This window comes from Ambystoma mexicanum, chromosome 1p, assembly GCF_040938575.1.
Source record: "Ambystoma mexicanum isolate Mex_15411 chromosome 1p, UKY_AmexF1_1, whole genome shotgun sequence".
NCBI lineage: Eukaryota > Metazoa > Chordata > Amphibia > Caudata > Ambystomatidae > Ambystoma > Ambystoma mexicanum.
The window spans coordinates 1,456,871,228-1,456,886,792 of NC_090921.1; positions in this window are offsets into that span (position 1 = coordinate 1,456,871,228).

Sequence of the window (15,565 nt, forward strand, 5' to 3'; positions counted from 1 at the left end):
GATTAAGCTGTCTGTAGTCCACACAAGGACGGAGGTCGCTGTTAATAAGTAAATGACCACACTTCACTGCAATCCTAGTCTTTAGTGAGGATTTATTTAGTTAGTTCATCCAAGAGAAAGGCCCCCAGCTGTGGGCTGTCCTCCTGCTCTCAATCCTCTCTCTGCTGCTCGAATCTGGAACCCTTGCTTAATCATAACAACAAAGATTCTTTGGTAACTAGGTTACATGGCAGCAGCTGAAATGATGTAAGTATAAACACAATGATGTAAGTCTAAACACCTCCTAACACCTCCCTTCCTTTTACCAAAATATAAGTGTTTGCCTAAAGTAGATAAACAATTTCATTGAAAATCAAACAGTTCATTATTTACATAGTATCTGATACAACGCTATGTGGAGGAATAAGTAAAATGCAGTAAATACCGTGCAGTGCAGTTACAAGGTGTTGTTTACCTTTTTTGCAAATTGCTATCCTCTCCTTGTTCCAGACCCCACCTCCTTTAACAAGAACCGAAGATCCCAAATCTTTAACAACTTGTTTGGGCTGGGAACATATGGATGCGCCTTTGCGCACCTTGGTGGGAAGTTTGATCTTGATCCAATCACCTTCCTCAAGACTGAATTCTCTACAAGCATTTTTCCTGTCATATTGCTCCTTGGATCTTACCCCTGATTCAAATATCTTCTCTCTCACTCCCTCCAGATCTATTCCTACACATTTTGACCTTCCCATCCAGCCTGGACACATGTGTGAGTTAGGTTTCCTCCCTCTTAATAATTCAAATGGAGATACACCCGTAACACTGTGCGGTGCTAGTCTATATTGGAATGTTCTCTCCATTATGGTCCTGACCCAGTCACCTCCTGTGGCTACCGCAATTCTAATGGCATCCATGAGTGTACGGTTGAAGCGTTCTACGCACCCATTGGTCTGGGGATGATATAATGAGGTAGTTACTTGTTCTATGCCATGGTTACTCAAAAACTCTCTAAATTCCTTGGAAACCAATTGGGTGCCATTATCTGATAAACACTTCCTGGGGAATCCCTCTCTCCAAAATAATTGCTCCAAACATTTAATGATGCTACTGCTGGATATATCTCTTAGTGTAAATATTTCAGGCCACTTGGATAATAAATCTATGACGACCAATACATAGGTGTCTCTCCCACCACTGATATTGAAAGGACCTAGTAAGTCTAAAGCAACCTCATCCCAGGGAACCGTGGATGGCTTCTTAACAGTCATGGGTACTTTCTGAATTCTGAGACCCTTATTACCTTCAATGCAATCGCAGCAATTGTTGACCACTTCTTCAGTGTCTTTGTCAAGATTGGGCCACCAAAATTCTGCTCTAACTAAGCCTTTGGTTCTAGGCAGTCCCAAATGCCCAACATGAGCTAGCTCAATTATTAATTTTCTCATTTTGATAGGTACAACCATCTGATGTCCCCTATGTAAATATCCTTTATCAATCCAGAGTTCTTCCTTAACTTTGGCAAACCCACCTAAATCACCAAGATAATTTCTTATTCTGTTCTGCGTCACCAATGTTAAAACTCTCTGGTACAATTCATCCTCAGAACATGCATTGTCCCACTCCTCTTTCTTTACTGACTCATGAACTTGAAATATTTCAACACCTTTCTCACGAGTCAGAGAAGACTCCTCAGACACAATTTCTCTCACTACTGATCTAGATAGGGCATCAGCAACTACGTTGGTTTCACCACTAACGTGAAGCATGTCATATTGCAGGCCTTGTAGGGACGTCACCCACTTCATGATGCGTCTGGAGACTCCCTCCAGACCACCTTTGGTAAATATTCCTATAAGGGGTTTATGGTCAGTACATACTGTGAATTCTCTGCCCCACAGATATCTCTTGAATTTTTCCACTCCCCAGACACAAGCCAATGCTTACTTTTCTACCACTGAGTATATGTTCTCAGGTCCTTTGAGAGATCTAGATGCAAATGCTATGGTGTGTAATCCCTCCTGATCTTCCTGCATTAGGACTGCCCCAATACCATAGTCACTAGCATCCACAAATAGTAATGAATGTCTACTTTCTTCAAACGTTTTCAAAATGGGTGCATTAACTATGGCATCTTTAATCTTACCAAACTCTTCCTCACATGATTCATTCCACTTGAACGTAACACCTTTACGAGTCAACATCCTCATATTCCTTGACAAATTTGACAACCCTCTAACGAACTTGCCATAAAATTCAACCAAACCTAGAAAAGACAGTATGTCTGCTTTGGATTTTGGTGCTTCCATCTCGCGAATGGCTTCTATGGCCTTTTCTTTGGGTTTGATCCCTTCACCTGTAATTTCATGACCTAGATATTCAACTTTGTCAGTTTTAAATATGCATTTCTCTAACGATACTGTAAGGCCAGCCTCTTTGAATATGTTCAACACTCTCTCTAACCTTTTATCATGTTCTGCTTCATTTTTCCCACATACTAGCACATCATCCTGGTAGCACATGACACCTCTCTCTCCTCCCAGTAATCTGTACATGACGTTCTGAAATACACTAGCTGCTGAAATCAATCCAAATGGCATTCTTATACATCTGAAAAGGCCAATAGGGGTAATGAACGCTGTGAGATCTCTAGAATCAGGGTGTAATTCTACTTGGTGATATGCAGATTTGAGGTCAATAAGAGAAAATACTTTGGAACCAGACACACCTGCCAATAAATCATCTATTCTGGGTAAAGGAAATTTGTCAGCCACTACATTTTTATTCAGGTGTCTAAGGTCTATGCATATCCGCAGAGATCCATTGCCCTTTCTCACTATTACAATAGGACTAACCCACTCTGAGGAATCAATTCTCTCTATTACTCCTTCACTTTCCATTTTTTTCAATTCACTCTCTACATCTTTTCTCAGGGCCAAGGGAATGGTCCGCAATTTGGCAACTTTGGGAATAGCATCTCTTTTCAAACGAATTTTGTGCACAAATCCCTTCAAGCACCCTAACTTAGTGACACTCATTTGCCCTCTGGCCCCTTCCATAACAGTGCTCGAGACCGATTTTCCACCAGATTTTTCACCTTCCACAGCCAACACCTGTTCTGGGTGGCTTGCTTCAAGTCTTATCTTGAGCTCTGCCTGATCACTCCAGGACAACAGCTCTCCACCTCTGTTGGCCACATGGACAGTCCCTATTGCCTTCCTGTCTTTGAATTGGAGCTCGGCTTTAAAGCACCCTAAAATTTCTATGGGCACATCTCCATAAGCATTTGCTCTGACTACATTCTCCCACAATGTACAACATCCAAATTTCTCCTTCCACACTTGCACACTTATCAAAGTATAATCTGCTCCACTGTCCATGAGCATGGATACTGGCACCCCTCCAACTAACACAGTTGCATATGGTTTCTTTTTCCTGACCTTCCCATCGATGGCATTGACAGAAAAAATAACTTCCCTACCAGCATCATCAATTGATATAAATTCTTGATCTGCATTAACTTCATGTATTTGACCTGAGGCAGCATAAAAATTCCTACAGCATCTAGCCATGTGTCCCCTGTCCCCACATTCATTACATACAATGTGTGTTGCATAACATTCTTTGTCAGATGCTTTGTGAGATAGACTCCCACATCTGAAACACCTCCTAGTTGATGCACCTCTAGGATAACCAGAGTCCCTGCCACCCCTGAATGTAACATTCTCACTGGGCGACCCTCTGGTAGATGATCCTTGTCCCCATGCTCTGGTAGAGAGACCTTGGCGACCCTCAGGTCTCCTACCCATTTGCCAAGGGCGGCGCGAAGTTGCCGCACCTCTCTGCATCACTCTCGAAACCTTGTGTATGGCAGCTTCATTGTCATCTGTTTTGGGCTTATCTTGAGATGTATTATCCAACTGAAGCATTTGTATACATTTGTCTGTGTGTTCTATCATTTTCGCTATCTCAATTGCTCTATCAAGAGAAGGATTTCTTTCCTTCCATAACTCCTTCCTGATGTTATCGTTAGAACACTTAATCATGAGTTGATCCCTGACATGCTCATCTCGACAATGGTCAAATCTACATTTGATGGCTAAACCTCTGAGAGCAGTTACAAATTTCTCAATACTCTCTCCAGTTTTCTGAGCTCTCGTAGCAAATTTGTACCTTTCAAGAATTATATTCTCTTCAACACAGTAGTGTTTGTCTAATTTTGCTAATGTTTTCTCATATGGCCCCCCATCAGGAATGTCTGGAGGTTCTGGTAGTTTTTTGACCACTTCCTGCCCTGCGGCGCCTAAACAGTGAAATAGGAGCGCCTCTTTGCGCTCATTGGAGAAGTTGGGTCCAAATGCTGCCAGTGCATATTTTTGAAATCCCTCCTTCCAGTCTATCCAACGCACTCTAGGCTCACCTGGTGTAGGAAGGAAGAAAACTGGGGCTGGGACATTAGCCATGCTGTGAATTAAAGAATGTCACCCCCAGACAACAAACCCTGCACAGCCACAATGTCACTCAACTGTACTTAATTTTACAAGGTGTGCACCCACCAGGTAGATTCCTGTGTGATCCACCGTTCCAGGTCTGGCGTCCAACTGCACAACCATTGCTGTGTGTCAAAGTACTCGACAGTCTCGTTTGTTCGAAACGTATTATTGACACGACGTAAAAATGGCCGCCACGTTTCCACGTCCCTTAGTCTACTTGCGTGCTGACGTGACCCCAGGCTGCAACATTCCAAGAATTCCTCGCTCGCTTGGTCGACTATTCGTTCACCTGACAGCCGGGTTCCATTCAAAGATAAACAACTGCAAGCCGCAGCCGTGTGTGTAACGGCAAGACAGTGAGTAATCAAGGCAATGGCAATCCAAATTGTGAGTGACCTCAGGTGGTACCTCTGCTGGTGTTGTCAGCGCAGTCTCTCGTAGTTGCAAATCACAAACCACAAATCAACCTCATCAGTATTCGTGCTCTGCTCCAGGATTCCTTCGTGGTTCACTTCCCTCCCAGGCACTGACTTCTTCATCAGAATTCGTACTCCGCTCCAGGATACACCTTACTGGTTTACTCCACTCCAGGAGAATGGCCGTGTTTCTCGCCTGCTATTACACATGTAGTGTGCCGCTCCGTCCGGTTGCATCCAAACTGTAATCAATATTGCTGCTGCTGGGGGCCTTTTCTCCTTGGCCCAGTCCTCGTCGCCAATGTTAATAAGTAAATGACCACACTTCACTGCAATCCTAGTCTTTAGTGAGGATTTATTTAGTTAGTTCATCCAAGAGAAATGCCCCCCAGCTGTGGGCTGTCCTCCTGCTCTCAATCCTCTCTCTGCTGCTCGAATCTGGAACCCTTGCTTAATCATAACAACAAAGATTCTTTGGTAACTAGGTTACATGGCAGCAGCTGAAATGATGTAAGTATAAACACAATGATGTAAGTCTAAACACCTCCTAACAGTCGCCTTCCCTCTTCAGCACAAAAAAGATGGGACTAGCTGCCAGGGATTGTGAGGGTCGGAGGTGCCCCAATCGGAGGGAGGTTTGTAGGTACTCTTACAGTGCTAGGTCTTCTGTAGGGGACAATGAGTAAATACGCCCACATGGCACGACTGCCCCAGGGACCAGGTCAATGGGGCAGTTGCAGGGCCGATGGGGTGGGAGGTGCTCCGCACACCCCTTGTCGAATACCTCAATGAAGTTGTTGTATTCCACAGGAATGCTGGAAGCTACTGCTCCCACAACATGTCCTGGGGAGTCGAGATCCATATCCTGAGGTTCGTCTAATGTCATCTGGCAAGGGCACCTAATGCTTGGGATGGTGAAGCTACGCCCTCCAAAGAGGCGAGACAGTGTATCTGACAGTGGGGTGACACAGAGACGACACGACCCTGTGCCCAGTCGATAACAGGATTGTGAACCCAAAGCCAAGGTATAGCAAGGATGAGACCGAATTGAGGTGTGCTGATCAAATCAAAAGACACCACCTCTCTGTGGGTGTCATGAATAACCAAAGTTAACGGGGTTGTCTGCTGTTTAATCGGCCCTGAAACTAGCGATGCACTGGCTCAGGATGTTTCTTGTCTGTGGGGACAGGTTGATGGATGCCGCCAAAGAGATGTCCACGTAATTGCCTGAATGTGGTGCTTGGTACCATCCGAGGAGTGTAGAAGGGCTTGGATTATCATGGGTCTTGTGAGACCGAGAGGAGGAGCCATGGGGGTCGAATACAGACCCGTCCGTGCCCCCCTGGTCTAGGGGCGAGCCTTCTGAAAACCCAGGGCTTTAGGTTTGGGGCATCTTGGACATTCTTTAACAAAGTGACTGTTCAGGCCACAATAAAAGCAGGCATTAGAAGCCCTTCGCCGCTCTCATTCCGTGGCAGTGATTGGACTACGGACACCCCCTATCTGCATGGGTTCTCCTGAAGCACCATTAAGCGAGGGGCTGGGAGAAATGGATAAACGGGCTTCTCCCGGATTCCATTTGCTGTTCGGCCTGCTGGGCATCTACCTGGAGAGCCAGGTCAACTAGGTCAGGGTACTCGGCAGGTAGGGAAGGCATCAAAGCGAGCGCGCCCTTCATTGCATCGCTTAACCCCCTATAAAAGACAACAGCCTTCTTGGTCTCTAGCCAGGCGGTTTCCACTGCCAGTTGGTTAAACCGAGTGATGTAGTCAACCAGTGAGGTCTTCCACTGAGTCAGGTCTAGGAGTTCCAGATCCCGGGCTTGGGCCTTATGACATGTGTCGAAGACTCTTGTCATCTCTGCCACCAGGAGATCAAAATCATACAACACTGGGCTGTTCCCTTCTAATAACGGGATGGCCCAGGCAGCTGCTAGGCCGCTCAGGTGTGAGGGTGAAGGCTGCTTTAGTGGTGGAATTGGGAAAAGCCTGGGGACGACACAGGAAGTGAAGCTTGCATTGATTTAGGAAAGTGCAAAATTTCCGTGGGTCACTCTGAAACTTCTCGGGGGCTGCCAAAGGGAAAGGCGTAGGTGCATAGATGGGAGCCTGTGGTGGAATGTTACCAGAAGAACTGGGCTGTGGCAGAGGGTCTCCGAATTCAGGCTTTGCGGGTAAGACATGACCCTCGCTCTGGATGGTGTCTAACCGCTGATGTATGGAGGCCGTGACGGCTGTCATATCAGCCCTTAGAACCGTGATGGCTTGAACCAGGGCAGCTACTGGGTCCCCGGCGGAAGCATCCATAGTCTAAACGGTACAGGCTTCTCAGTCTGTCAAGAAACAGGAGCCGCGTAGACTAGGAATACCACCATCCCCAAGCACTGGTCAGAGAGATACAAATAACTTGCTGACCAATTATTGGGGCTACAGGTGACTGGAACAAGAGCACCGGGTTTTCAGGAAGCTGCAAGGAAAACAGGTCAAGTGTTAAATGATGCAAACGACACAAAAGACAGTTATACCTGGATGTATATAAACAACAAGGCACCTACCTGGGTGCTGCTGGGAAGACGTGTACCTAGGGAGGTGGATGGACTTGTCTCCCCCTGTTCAGTGCAAGGCTTGTTCCCCAGGATGGTGTAGTGCAACTATAGGAGGAACCAGCTGGCAATGGGTCCTAGTGGCACTTGCTGGATTGTCACCATAGACCACAGTTCCAGGAGGGGTGGGGCCAAGGGTGGTGGAGAGGGCACAACATAGTACCAGACGAAATCCCAACGAGGAACAGGATGCAAAGGTTGAGATCAAGAAGGTTCAGGAAATCGAAAAAGCGCTGTAGCAAAATCATTTTACAGAAAGTCCTTGAGGCCGTGTAGAGATGGAGCAGTTTGAGTTATCCAGCTGGAGAGTGCACCGTAACAAAATCATCAAAGCAAAGGCAATCCGTGAGGCCGTGCATACATAGAGCAGTTAGTTATCCAACAGAAGTTTGTGCCATGGCCAGGGGTTAAGCACAAGGGAATTCCAAAAAACGTAACAAGGTCAAGATCCAAAAATCGCGAGAGTCAAGAAACGCCACTCGTAGGAATTAACACAGCTCAGAAGCGCTGTTTCGAGTTACGGGCGTGATCCTGCTGCCGTGCAAAGCGTGCACTCCTTGATCTCCATGGAAAGCGCCAACGCGGCCAAAGCCGCCACTGAATCAGCCTCCGGCTTGATGGGGAAAACTGGGTCAGTGAGGGACCGTTACAGCGTGCCAATTGGACACCATGCCACAGCTGGGTCGGGCGTGCTTGTACCCTGCGATAGGAATTATGTGGTGTGTCTAGTAGAGGTGCCCGGATTATCTGAGCGTGTGACAAAGGTGCCCTGATTAGCAGTGTGCATGACAGAGGTGCCCCGATTAGCAGTGTGCATGACAGTGACTCTGTCAGAGATTTACTTCATCCATGCAGTCACCAATAGCTGACTCCACCAGTAACAAATGTGCACACTCCAGGTCCGTTTGACAGACTCACCTCAGCAGCATAACAATCCTTTTTTTTAATGCAGTTTTCCTTGTTTTCCCTGGACCGGCTAACTGCTCTTTCTCTTATAGTTTCCGGGCGGAAGGTTTCGGCCACACTGGAATTCCACGGTGCCCCCGGCCCCTAACCTTTGCAACTCGTTTCTGCTTCTATCTTCAACATTGGTTACATTTTCTCTGTACACATTAGGCAGCTTTCCAAAATTCGAGATTTTATTGCTCAGAAAACTCTTTAATTTGTTGCGCACTCCGATGTGATTGAATGCCCCAGGCCCCGTGCCATACAGAGTATGACACGATGGAGGGCCTGGGGGGTTAGGCGCAGGGTGGGGGAGACGAACGGCGGGAAACAAAGAGGGAGGGGCAGCCAAAGTGGCGCCCCACCCTCGGTGCTGCCAGGGGAACGCACCAAAAGGTGTGAAGGAAACAGCAGGGGGGGGCAGGAAGAAGCCCGGCCCCCAGCAACACATCAAAGGGGACAGGGAGGATAAACAGGTCCGGAGCTCACCTCACTCGGGTAGGCTCCCCGGACGTGGGAAAGGGGAAAAGGAAACGTTTGCCTCGGCGGGCTTACCGTTTTTGTGTCTTCTCCCCCTGCTGTAGGTGACGGTCGCCTTCGTCGGATTGCAGCAACGAAGCCGGAGGAGACGTGGATGACGGTCGCCTTCGTCGGAACAGCGCGAGGAAGCCTGAGGAGACGTGCTGCTGCGGGAGACGAGCGGGATCGGCGAGCTGCGACGACGAAGATTTTGCGAGTCTAGGGCGTTCGCAGAGGCAGCTTGGGGCCAGCAGAGCGGGGACGCGGCGTGAGCAGCACCAGGCACCAACAGGAAAACACGAGCCGGCAAAGGGCTCGGTACGGAGAGAAAGGGGCGGGGCTACAAATTAAAGTCGTAGCCGGAAGAGAACGGCCCGCACAGCTGACAAGGCCGGCAGAGGCTCAGCTGTTACGCGAGTGAGCCTGTAATGCTGTCTCTGTGGCACAGTCAATAGGTGCTGTGACTTATACCTCCAGCTCCAACATTTTGCTTAACAGAGGGGCTAAAAGTTCCAGGCCGGATTACAGCACGGGGATATAGCTCTGTGGGAGAGCATTTGACTGCAGATCAAGAGGTCCCCGGTTCAAATCCGGGTGTCCCCTTCACATTGGGGCCAAAAAAAAAAAAAGAATCAATCCCCAGAGTCAACAACCTGGAAGGAAAAGCAAGTGGCGAAAAGGCAAAAATGGCAGAGGAAAGAGCGAGAAGAGCACAGGAATTCAGTGCATGGGCCAAAAAGGCAGAGAAGGAGTATGGAGCACAATGGGTACTGGACGTGGTGCAGACGGAAGAAAGGGCTAGGGCAATGTCGCCTTTGCTGCTGGAGGAGTCCGCTGGCAGCGACGAAGAAGCTGCAGTACCACAAGGCCAAAAGAGGTTAAGAGAGATCACAAGGGAGTCACAAGAGCCAGAGATGCCTAAAATAAAACGGAGGAAAGGAACCAAGAAAGGTATCGTAAAATTGAATAACAATATTGACAAAATGGTAAAAGTATTAAATGCATGTATCAGGGCTCAGGGTAAGTCGCCCAGAGCCGGTAAAGGGAGAATAAAAGAGCACAAAAGTGTGACATCTGATACAGAAAGTAGTGAAGACGAGGAGAGGGACCACCTTCAGGCCTGGGTGAAAACGAAGGGGGTAATAAGTAAGGAAAAACAGAAAACAGATAAGGCAGGTGTAGATCGGGGGGCAGGAGGGCAAGGGCCAACAGACAGCAGGGTTCCCATCTCTCAGGGGCTTCCCCAAAATCCTGGTCCCCAGGGGTCACCTACCAATACACCAGTAGCTATAATGGAACCCCCCCTTAGTAAAAACAACAGAACCTACCACAGTTATGACTAAGTATTGCAGGCCCACGATAGGCAAGGATGCACAAGGTCGGTCCTTAAAAGCACAAGCTTGGTACATTAGTGACAAGGTGAAGTAGAAGATATGGGGAAAAGAGTTGATAGATATCTTCTCCCTGCTAGAGATACAGAAAAGGGGTCAGGATATATCAAAGGAAGACATAAAAGAGGATGAAAAGGGCCTATTAAAAAGAGCAGCAGTGTCAAGGAATTTTGACAATTGGACAGCAGCATTCCAGATTATGTCCTCAATCATCTTGCAGAAATTTCCAGAGGACGGCCCATCACTAGTGACAAATCAACAGAGAGTCTTGAGGGCGTACAAAGCATTTGGGGGTGATGCATGGAAGGAATACGACCATGAATTCAGGAAAGAAATGGATTGCTTCCCGGACATAGGGTGGGATGAAGAAAATTACAATCTATACATATTTAACGTGCTAAAAGAGAAATGGGATACCAGGGATCAGTATAGTGCGGGGAGCTATTATAGGAGACAGTATGGCCAAAGCGATTATAGAAGCGAGTACAGATACAGCAACAGGAGATACGATAACTCTTATGAAAGAACAAGGGAACAGAATTTTCGGAGTTGACAATACGAGGCACAGAGAGGGTGGCAGAGCAACATACCCCCGACAGCACAAGGGGGTGGTAAAGGGAGTAACGGGACGGCAAGGTCAGAGACAGCACAAATCCGTAATTTTGAGAAGGGAATATCATGCAGCTGGGGGAAGAAATGTAAATTCAATCACAGATGCGAGAATTGCGGAGGAGAGCATATTACCGCCAAATGCACCAGAGCAGCGCCTAGTAAGTACAGGGTCCCAGAAAAACGGAACTAGGAGCGAAGAAGAGAAAGGGGCCACACCAGTAAAAATCGAGAATATGGAAAGGTGGCTAAGGGTGTTTCCAGACCAGGAAGGAGCAGAAATAATAAGGCGAGGTTTCCAAGAAGGTTTCATGATACCATTTAATGGTCAGGGTTCGCAGAACACCCCAAAAAACCTGAAATCCGCTTTAGAAAATAAGGAGTTGGTGGGCAAAAAAATCAGAAAAGAAATTGAGCTAGGGAGGATAGGAGGCCCGTATAGTTCTCCTCCTTTTGAAGAATATATATGCTCACCTTTGGGCCTATTCCCAAAAAAAGAGGCAGGCGAGTTTCGGCTGATTCACCATCTGTCATATCCGCCAGGGGGCTCGGTTAACGACGGCATCACACAAGAGGCGTCGTCGGTAAATTACTCAGATTTCCTGGAAGCAGTGCAGTTAGTGAGGAAAGCGGGGCAGGGAGCTTGAATGGCGAAAGCAGATATTAAGTCAGCGTTTCGCCTATTGCCTGCGAGGAGCGAATCACAGAGATGGCTATGCATGCACTGGGAGGGCAAATACTTTGTAGACAAATGTCTCCCTATGGGCTGCGCCATTTCTTGTGCGTACTTTGAGAAAGTGAGCTCTTTCCTGCAATGGGCTCTTACAAAGGAAATGAAGGGGGCACAGGTAGTCCATTACCTGGACGATTTTCTATTTGTGGGACCAAAAGGTTCCGAGCTGTGTAAAAATACATTGAAGAAATTTAAGACATTAACAGAAGAGTGGGGTTTTCCGCTTGCAGAAGAAAAAACGATGGGGCCAACTCAAGTAATACAATTCTTAGGCATCGAAATTGACTCACGGGTCGGGGTGTGCAGGATCCCGGAGGAGAAGGTGGCGGACTTGCTAGGTGCAATCACAGACCTGAAAGGGAGAAACAAGGCCACAGTAAGAGAGTTGCAATCACAAGCAGGGAAATTGAACTTTGCAGGGAGGGTCATACCGCAAGGCAGGATATTCCAGAGAAGGGTCGAACAAAGAACAAAGGGTGCTAAGGTGGGGCACCACAGGGTGCGGATCGGTGGAGCAATAAAGAAAGATTTGGAGGTTTGGGAAGAATTTTTAAAATCGTTCAATGGTTCAGTGATCTGGCGCACAACTATAAACAAAGAAAGCGAAAGGGTGTTGTTCACGGATGCAGCTGGGGGTTTCGGCTTTGGTGCAATATTGGGTACAGAATGGTGCGCAGAAAGATGACCAGAGGCATGGCATGAGGCAGCATGGACAAATAACATTACACTCTTGGAGCTATTTCCGATCTGGGTCGCACTGTGTGCATGGGAAACAAAACTAAACAGCAAAGAGTTAAATGTGTGGTCGGATAACATGGCAGTAGTGCATGTAATAAATAACGGAAACGCTTCATGCCCGCTGGTCTTGGAGCTAATGAGGGCAATAACTCTGGCTTGTCTGAATAATAATGTTAGCATAAGGGCGAGACACATCGCCGGTGAAGCAAATATGGTCGCTGATGCCTTGTCTCGTTTTCAGTGGAGCAGGTTCAGAGAACTACGGCCGGATGCAAGAAGGATGAAAACGCCCACGCCAAAAAAGGCATGGGTACCGCTGGAAGCATGGCGAAAGGGTCGGTTAGCCACAAGGTTGACTCGGAAGAGGAGGAAAGCCCACGAGAGCAAGTAGTAGAGAGATTGGCCAGAAACGCCATAACATACAAAACTGGTGAGCAATATAAAAAACATGTGAATAATGTGTTGAGAGAATCAAGAGTGAAAGAGGTGGGGAATATCACAGTCTCCAATTTTTGTGTGACTTTTTGGGGAGTGCATTTACACAGGGGAAGAGGAAAAGCTGGGCGGCAGCACATTTGGCCGCAGTCGCGTATACGGCAAAGGTTGCTGGGTTGGTAGAACCGACAGCAAGCCCATGGTTAAAATACGCAATGAAGGGGTGGGCTAGGTTGGAAAGCAGGAAACCAGACAACAGGAGGCCCCTGAATTTTTTGAAAGTAGTAAAATTGTTACAATTATTGCATAGCACATGTAGCGACAGCTATGAGAGTATGCTGTTCAGGGCAGCATTCGCATTGGCATACTATGGTGCATTCAGGGTCGGGGAGCTTGTAGCAAGTAGCACGATGGCAGGAGACGGGCTAGCAAGGAGCGACGTCAGCATAGGGTCTAAGGGTATGTCCATACTACTAAGGAGATCAAAAACGGACCAAGGAGGGAAGGGGCGAACAATCGAGCTAAATTGTATTAAGGAAAGGGACCACTGCCCCAGGTTCATTACTGAGCAATTTCTCAAGGTGCGACCTGAGGTCGGGGGACAGCTATTGATACATAGGGACGGCAAAGCCCTCAGCAGGTATCAATTGCAAGCCGTACTAAAGAAAACCATAGCGAAAGCAGGGTGGGACGCAGCTGAGTTTGGGACCCACTCCTTCAGGATAGGGGCAGCCACCTCCGCATGGGCAGGGGGACTAGGGGCAAAAGGAGTAAAGAAAATTGGGGGGTGGAAGTCACAATGTTTCAAAAAATACGTGCGAGAGTATTTGATATGATTCATCTCCCATCCACCCATGCAGATGAGACCCCCTACAAGTCGGCATGGATAGTCGGCCATTCATTTGTGACACGAGCAGGCAGGTGGATCGAGGATTTCAGAGAAGGATTACATTTTAAGCGGACAATAACGTCCTGGTGGGGCCTCCCAGGAATGCATTGGGAGGACATCCACGATCGGCTATCGGACCTGATCGGGTTCAGGGACCCTCCTGAATACCTGGTCATCCACTTAGGGGGAAGTGACTTGGTTAAGACAAATAGGGGTGAGCTGATGCGCAGCATATGCGAATCATTAAGGGCAATAGCCCACTGTTGGTGGAAAACCGAAATTTTCATGTCAGAGATAATTACCCGCAGAATTTGGTATGGGGCACGCAGGCGGCAGGCCATTGAGACAGCGCGGAAAAAACTGAACAAAGCTGTAGAAAAATACTGTAGGAGCACGGGTCTCCATTTCATAAGGCATGGGCTGTCACAAAATGACCCAGAGTGGTTTCATCAGGACGGGGTGCACTTATCCAATAAAGGGATGGGCAGATTTGCGGACAACATCTTTCAAGCATTAGCAGCACGTGGATGCAAATAGGTTCGCTGTTTGGGGGGACCTGAGCGGGTTAGGCAACACCCACTCGGGCGTGGCGGCACGTGTCCAGGAAGGGATGCCACAGGGCAACGAAAACTAGCCTAAGGGAAGGCTCGGCATCCATAACCCTGGACACGAGGTGCCCAAAAGCGATTGATAAGGATGTTTGGCTGTCATGATTATTGTGTAGCATTATTTCTGTAGAAAATAAAAAGGCCTACGGCCACAATTTTTCCACAAAGCAAGAATATGGTCTGTACTATCATTTCATTATCACAGGTGACAGGTTTCAGGTACAAGAGCAGGGGCAGAGCCCACACTACTCAGCCTATTGAAACAGCAGGGACTCAAGTCGCATTGTGTGGTTCCTTGATTCCGTTTTCAGCCCCTCATACAAGTTCCCAAGGGCACATAAGACTTGATTTCCTTAATTGGGCAGCCAAGGAGACACCCCTGTCTTCCGAAAGCCGACTATCGACTTGTCTGAGCATTTCCGACAATCTCTGTGGTGCCGGGGCGGAGTGGACGTGAAAGAGGAAAGATAAATCTCAGCTTCGTGCATTGAGAGTCCTATTATGTCCGACATGCTCTCGCTAGACTAAAGCTATTCTCAGGGCCATTCTCAAGGCCCAGTTCTTCAGTGTGATTCAACACACTGAGCAAGCCTTCGTCCGACGACGCTGTTGTATGGCCCACAAGCGAAGATGGAATCGGATTCTGCAGGGTCGTCCCGGTCTGCTAGCCAGACTCCCGTGAAGGGTTCGAACGGTCACTACTCTCGGACAGGAACACAGGTGGCATAGAGTTTATTTCTGTCAAGAGTGGCGCAAAGAAAGATGCAATTTTACTTTTCTTAATATTAGTTTTCTTGTTTTTATTTACCGAGTTATTTCCCAAATACTCCTTGTGTGTTTGAATGTCATGAATTCATTACATAATCCATCTTCTGCGTAGTCCATTGGGCTGGTACGGGCATGGTGATTGCTATTTGAAGGCTTGAGGGGGAAGCGCAGCATGGCTGTGATGTCAGCATAATTGTTGCTCTTTTTCTGCTTTGCAGATCATACATAGAAGACAAAACTCCTTTGATCTAACAGGCAGAATGATGTCAGATAAATAGAATTTCTCACCTTAATGCTCCTGCCCAAACAGTAATTTCCAGCAGTGACACGGTCCGAGCTCCCCCACTTCCCCTCTCTGTCTCCGAACTGCCCAACTGCTATTTACACTCTCCACGCGCTGCGTGCTAATTGAGTGTCTTTATGCTCTTGCATGTTAATGC